The sequence below is a fragment of the Hydra vulgaris genome, chromosome 09 (genome assembly GCF_038396675.1).
Source record: "Hydra vulgaris chromosome 09, alternate assembly HydraT2T_AEP".
Classification (NCBI taxonomy): domain Eukaryota; kingdom Metazoa; phylum Cnidaria; class Hydrozoa; order Anthoathecata; family Hydridae; genus Hydra; species Hydra vulgaris.
Window position 1 is genome coordinate 21,992,501 of NC_088928.1, and position 6,918 is coordinate 21,999,418.

The 6,918-nt window shown below is 24.8% G+C and overlaps 1 long non-coding RNA gene across 1 annotated transcript; it reads right to left on the minus strand.

The window, feature by feature from the left end:
• Positions 1-155: 155 nt before the first annotated feature.
• On the minus strand, positions 156-2,559 carry LOC136084641 (uncharacterized). Its single transcript, XR_010640710.1, has 9 exons — positions 2,043-2,559; positions 1,878-1,901; positions 1,739-1,775; positions 1,217-1,240; positions 1,076-1,097; positions 951-968; positions 785-808; positions 646-687; positions 156-415 (listed from the first exon to the last, which is right to left on the minus strand). It is a non-coding gene; the product is annotated as an uncharacterized LOC136084641 (long non-coding RNA).
• Positions 2,560-6,918: the final 4,359 nt, after the last annotated feature.

Here is a 6,918-nt window from a genome sequence, read left to right on the forward strand (position 1 = left end):
TACAAAATAGTCCTTATTTTTAGTATATAGATTATTTTATTATGATATTCAACATCTGATACAAGCAGTACTACTTATACTAACTAACTTGATCGGGAGAGATGTTTTAGCAAGCTTTAAAAACGTTTTAACTTTTTAATTGAAAACTAATTAAATATTTATAATAATATAATTCAATATAGAAACTTTCTATTACAACAAAAATTAAAAAATTTAAAATTATAAAAAGTTTCTTAATATATATTTTAATAATACAGTTATTATTTTCAAGGTCAAAAAACATTTATATAAAAAACACAGACATGTATACAATTGTTACTATTCTAGATTTCAATTTTTGATACTGTTGTAAATTCATGTGTGTGCACATTTCAATTCCAGCAACCTGTTATCGGTTATTTAAAGATAAACAAACCTTAAAATACAATAAAGAAAATATTGAATATAAATGATATACCATAACACAAATTGGTAAATTTTTACTAATAACCCTGAAAGAAACATTTGTTGCTAACTTTTTATTTCTAAATTGCAAATAAAAATTATGTAATTTTATTAGTTCTACATTTCAATGTATTAAACTAAATTTTATTTAATAATAATAAACACGTTGAAAGTATTAATATTAGAATTTAAACTTGATACCTCATGCCTGAATACCACATGTCTAGTAGTAAATAGCAAGTTCTATACAAATATAAACAAGCAATATATAAACTTATTTGTAACTAACATAAAAAAATTGCAATAAAAAAAAAAAGTTTTTCAACTAATTTAAACTTACTGTGTGATAGAGCATGACACGTATCTAAAATAGCAAATTATAAAAGCATATACAAACTTAAATATACAAATTATAACAATCCATATATAATCTTTGCTGTAACTAGCCTAAATAAACACCCATAGAAAAAAATGCAAGTAAACATTTTACAACTGATCAAACTTACAGTGTGCATGTCACGTGCCTAAAATTATAAAAGCATATAAACAAATTATATCTAAACTTAGCTGCAACTAGTTTAAACAAATATACCCATTAAAATAAATGCAAGTAAATATTTAAACTTGATACCTCGTGCCTGAATGAACCATGTCTAAAGTAGCAAGTTTAATACAAATATAAACAAGCAATATATAAACTTAGTTGCAACTGACATAAAAAAATTGCAAGTAAAAAAAAATAAAAATAGATTTACAACTAATTTAAACTTACCGTGTGATACAGCATGACCTGTGACTAAAATAGCAAATTATAAAAGCATATACAAACTTAAATATATAAATTATAACAACCCATATATGAGCCCATGAGATGCATGGTGGTATAAGTCACTTTTTTCAATATTTTGAGTTATTTCCATTATTTGCTAGCATTTTGTTTATTCTATTACATAGCAAAGTGGTATATCTCTAATGATATTGATAATGATGCTGGAACTGTTTTTTGTTATGCTCCTCACTAAACAGTTGTTTTTGTTCACAGCCATAGTGATATTAGTCAGACTTTTCAAAACTAGATATGAGTGACTTATACCACTATGCATCTCAGGGGCTCATATAAACTTTGCTGTAACTAGCCTAAATAAATACTCATAAAAAAAATGCAAGTAAACATTTTACAACTGATGAAACTTACAGTGTGATATTGCATGTCGCATGCTTAAAATAGTCAATCATAAAAGCATATAAACAAATTATATGTAAACTTAGCTGCAACTAGTTTAAATAATTATACCTCATGCCTGAATGAACCATGTATAAAGTAGCAAGTTCTATACAAAAATAAACAAACAATATATGAACTTAGTTGCAACTAATATAAAAAAATTGCAAGTAAAAAAAAAATAATAGTTTTACAACTAATTTAAACTTACAGTGTGATATAGCATAACACATGTCTAAAATAGCAAATCATAAAAGCATATACAAACGTAAATATAAAAATTAAAACAATCCCTTTATAAACTTTGCTATAACTAGCCTAAATAAACACCCATAAAAAAAATGGAAGTAAACATTTTACAACTGATGAAACTTACAGTGTAATTTTGCATACCACATGTCTAAAATTGCAAATTATAAAATCATATAAACTAGCTCTATGTAAACATAGCTGCAACTAACCTAAATAATGATACCCATCATTGATGGGTCTTTTGATGGCATCAAAAGAAATGTTAACATTTTTAATTTTATAACTGATTTAAATTTATACCGTAAATTACTACATGTCACGTTTAAAATAGAGAATTACACAAGGATATATACAAGTCATGTAGTCTTAATTATAGAAATAATTGTTCAACTAACCTTTTAGTTTATCATATAAAAAAATTAAAAATATATTCAATGCTTAATATAGAAAATTTAAAATAAGTTTAACAACCTTCGAAATTACAAATAACAGAGTGTAATTTAAACTGCGTTTATCCATTTGCTTTCTCTACTAAAATTTAGTAAAAAAAGAAAATGGATAAACACAATTAAAATTGTGCTTTTTTAAAATAGCTTCACATTTAGTCGAAATGTGAAGCTATTTAAAAAATGGCAAATTAAACTTACTGCAACAAACCTTTATCTACAATTTAAATATGGTTTAAGAAGATCGCCTTTTAAAAATTTATCATTTATAAATAATGAACTAGACAAATATAAATCAAACAAACAAGACTTAAAAAAATAATCTACAGAGAATGCACTTCATAATTTCTTATAGAAACCCTTTTTAACAAAAACTTCAGTTGTTTTTCAACGGATTTGAATATTTAATCCGTTGAATTAACGAAATTTCGAAGAATCCGTTAATAGTTTATTTTACTCCGTTAATTTTGTGATTTTTGGTTACGAATTACTCCGTTAATTTAACGGAAAAAAGTAATCCGTTGCTTTTTCTAACGGATTGTTTTTAGAGTGTATATATATATATATATATATATATATATACTATATATTCAATTACTTAAGAATTGTGTTAATATTGATACAGAAATTGACGCAGATATCGAAAAAAATAGTTTAAAACTGATTATATGATATATTTATACTAATTATATACTTGGTGCCTAATATAGTATATCAAATATAATACTTGATGTACTACATTAAGAACCCAGTTCTGACTATTTAAAAGATTTAGACATCGCAGACAGATTAGACATGCAGAATCATATTTTTTTAAAGGAAAACCTAATAATGATACAGAGAGTTTATCCTGACAATTCCATAGAATTCAATATTTTTAATTGACAACTTTGTGTTACTCAAAATAAATGGACCAGTACATTAGGTAATGAACTTCTTGAAATATTATGAAATCAAGGTTAATGAAGATGCAAGAAAAATTTTAAAAACACCTAGAGATATAACTAAGTTATACCTATATATAGAGGTATAACTAAGTTATACCTATAGGTGTTTTTAAATTTTCCCTGCATCTTCGAGATAAGCACTTATTAACGGTTCCTAAAAAGTACTCTTATTTTGAAATACAGGCAAGTATTAAAAATATCTTGTAAGCAATTGTGGCCAATATTAGCTTGCTTTGATTATTTTAATATTTATATTGTTGGCATTTATTTTAATGAAAATAAGCCTTATTTAGTAACTAAATACCTATTTTTCTCGTTGAAATAAGACAATAATACAAAGTACAACAAAAAATATAAGTTTAACTGTCAAGTCTTTTTTTTTGTGCGATGTTCAAGCTAGATTGTTTTTAAATAATTTGAAATAGTTGATTTTATATAAATCAACTTTTACAACTGGTTTAGATTTTTAAATTAAACTCATTTGTTAGTGACTTAACCTACTCTTTTGAAATTTGAATCTGTTCTAAAAAAAATCACACAAAAGAATAAAAACTTTAGTTGTTCCAGACATGTCAAAGTCTGCTTTAAATAATCCTTTAGAAGATAGATGTAATTAATTTCTCTATTTTATTTATCGTTGTTTAAAAATTCCAAAGATGGAATTTAAAATGGAAGTGAGTTAATATTTTTTTCTATATGAATGAATTTTTGATAATTTATGGTTTTTAGTTTTAATATTATAAAAATATATAACACAGCAAACATTTAAAGAGGAATTTCAGTGGACATATATACGCATTTTAGGTGGTTGCAGTTTTGGTCATCATATACTTAATGAACCATTAGTGGCAGCAGCCAAAAGTGGATAACATGAATAACCACTATATCAGTTGTTAGAATGTTATCGGCTGGTCACTTAAGTAATTTTTCCAAGTAAATAATGAGTTAAACTCCAACTTTAACATTTAACTTCTTTTTTTTTTAACATTTAACTGCTCTCTCTTTATCACTATCTTTAACATTTAACTGCTCAAAATGCCAATATAGGTTCACTGCAAATTCACGACAACAATGTTTGCTGAGAAAGTTTCAATATGTAGTCATATATTTCACAAATTCACATTGCATTTATATGTATTTAAATATGTATTTAGAAAATTATAGTTGATGTGTTTGTATTTAATTTCGTTTTAAATTTAAAAAATTTTATTTGATGAAATGTAGTTAACCCTAAACTTTATTTTTATTTTTGCCTTCGTTTTCAAAAAGATAGAACAATGTTTTAGGCTATAGTTTATTTTATGTAATGGGTAATGTATTGTAGTTTATTTTATAATTAAATAAAAACTTCTATTATGTATGTAACTCTACTTTTTGAGTTAATTTTTATACAATATTTCAAGGCAGTTGTCAAGTATAGTATATATAAGTATAGTATAAATAGTTTATTTCATGTAATATGCTTAATGAATTTTTATAAGTATCAGCTTCTTTAATTCATTCAGCTCCTTCAAGATTTAAAAGTCTGTGATTCAAAATTTGTTTTTCTTGAAAACTAAAGTTAAAGAAAATATATGAAGTCAATGATAAATCTTAAGTTTTACAAAGATTAATGTAAGTAATATTTTTTCTTGTAATAATTATCTTGGAAGTTATTTTAAATATATAGGTTTCTTTTTCTTTATAAACTTATTTTTTTAATACTCCACAATACTCAAAATAGCTAACTAGTCAGTTCAGCAAGAAAAAAAGAGCAACTAAGATTTCCCTTTCGAAGAATGAATTTAATAAAATTTTAAGTTGTATATATATATACATATATATATATATATATATATATATATATATATATATATATATATATATATATATATATATATATATATATATATATATATATATATATATAATATTTTTAATTTTTAATTAACTAACATATAGGCTCACTTTATTACTTACTTAATTAAAGAATGATGAAATTTAAAAAACGTTTAAAGTTGAAATAGTTTTGATCTTTATTAGTGTGATTCTATCGCTAAGTTTCTTGAATGTGATCAATAACTTTTCAATAAAAATGTTGCAAAAAAAGTGGTATATTTTTTATTATGGTTGAATGTTTAGTTTTCTTTATAAGGGTAAATTACTATCATAAGTTACATAGCAAATTTTGATCTGTAATTATATACATGTTGCACACTTTACATATACTGCGCAATATTCTAAAGCGCGCACCTTATCTAAAAGAAGGTGAATGACGTCAAGTGTTCGAACAGTCGATTCTTGGAAATTAACAAGTGGATAAAGAAGTTTAAAAAAAATTATAATTTAGAAAAGTTAGCACAATTATATTATTAAAAAGTTTAAGCAAATTTTAATTTTTTATTTATTCTCAAGAAATTCTGTGAAAACATAAATTTTAACCTCACGTTTGAATAAATTCATGTAAAAACACGTATATTAGACGTCTAAATGAGAACGGCTAAATTAGATTATTTAAAAACGTCATTTGGCGTTTCCATTTAGCACTAGTTCTGAATGTCCTAAATTCACCACTTTTAGACGTCTGAAAAACATGTCTTCATTCCGTCCTAAAAAGATGTCCTAATTACGTCCTAAAAAAACGTCATTTGGCGTTGCCATTTCGAACCAGTTTCGGACGTCTTAAAAAGACGTTTATTTTATTGTATCCTTTAGCAACTTACAGAAAGCAAAAGAAAAACTAAGTTTTTAGAAATATCGTCTGATTTAAATATTACTGTTAATAAAAACACACGCACAAAAACGCAGAGGTATGCTGATAAGAAAGAGGTAATTTTTTGATATGTATACCCAGCAAGAACCACCATAAGTACCCAAACGGGAACCATACGGGATATCAAACGGAAACCGTACGGGATTTGGCCGCGGGATCTAAATGGGGACCATACGAGCTAAATAAAAAAAAAACGAAAAATTTATCAGCTACTTTTTCTTTTTTCCCCTATTGACCTCAGATTTTTCCCGGATATACTTAATTAATTTTTACTAAGTATGACTAAATTTTTTATACTTTAAACTAATGATAATTCGTTTGAAGCATTTTTTTTCATTTTGAACAAGTTAAATGATCAATTTAATCATGATTAAATTGATCATCTAATTTTTAAAAATGAAAAAAAATATAAGTTTTTATAAAAGTTTTAAAACCTAAATGTTTTATATGCAAATTGGAAACACAAGGACATATGCATATATGTTTTATTAATAAACTATTAATACATATGTAATAAATATATACACAAGTGTTCTCTGCAGTATTCTTTACGTTACATGTTTGCTGCTGCATATCTACATTCTATATGTTCTTTTCTGTGTTGGATGCTGCATTCGAAATTCGTTCTTAGCATTACCAAACCAAGCAAAAACTTCTTTTTTTGATAAATTTTGATAAAGTCTTTTTGATAAATTTTGTTTCGTTTCATAGTTGTTTTTTTTTTGCAGCACCTAAACATACGTTAGTTGAAATAAATTGCAAAAGAAGTGTTACTATAGTAACATTTCTTTTGCAATATATTTTATCCAATAGTATGGATTTAGGTGGTCTCGACATATTACTATAAAATATTAT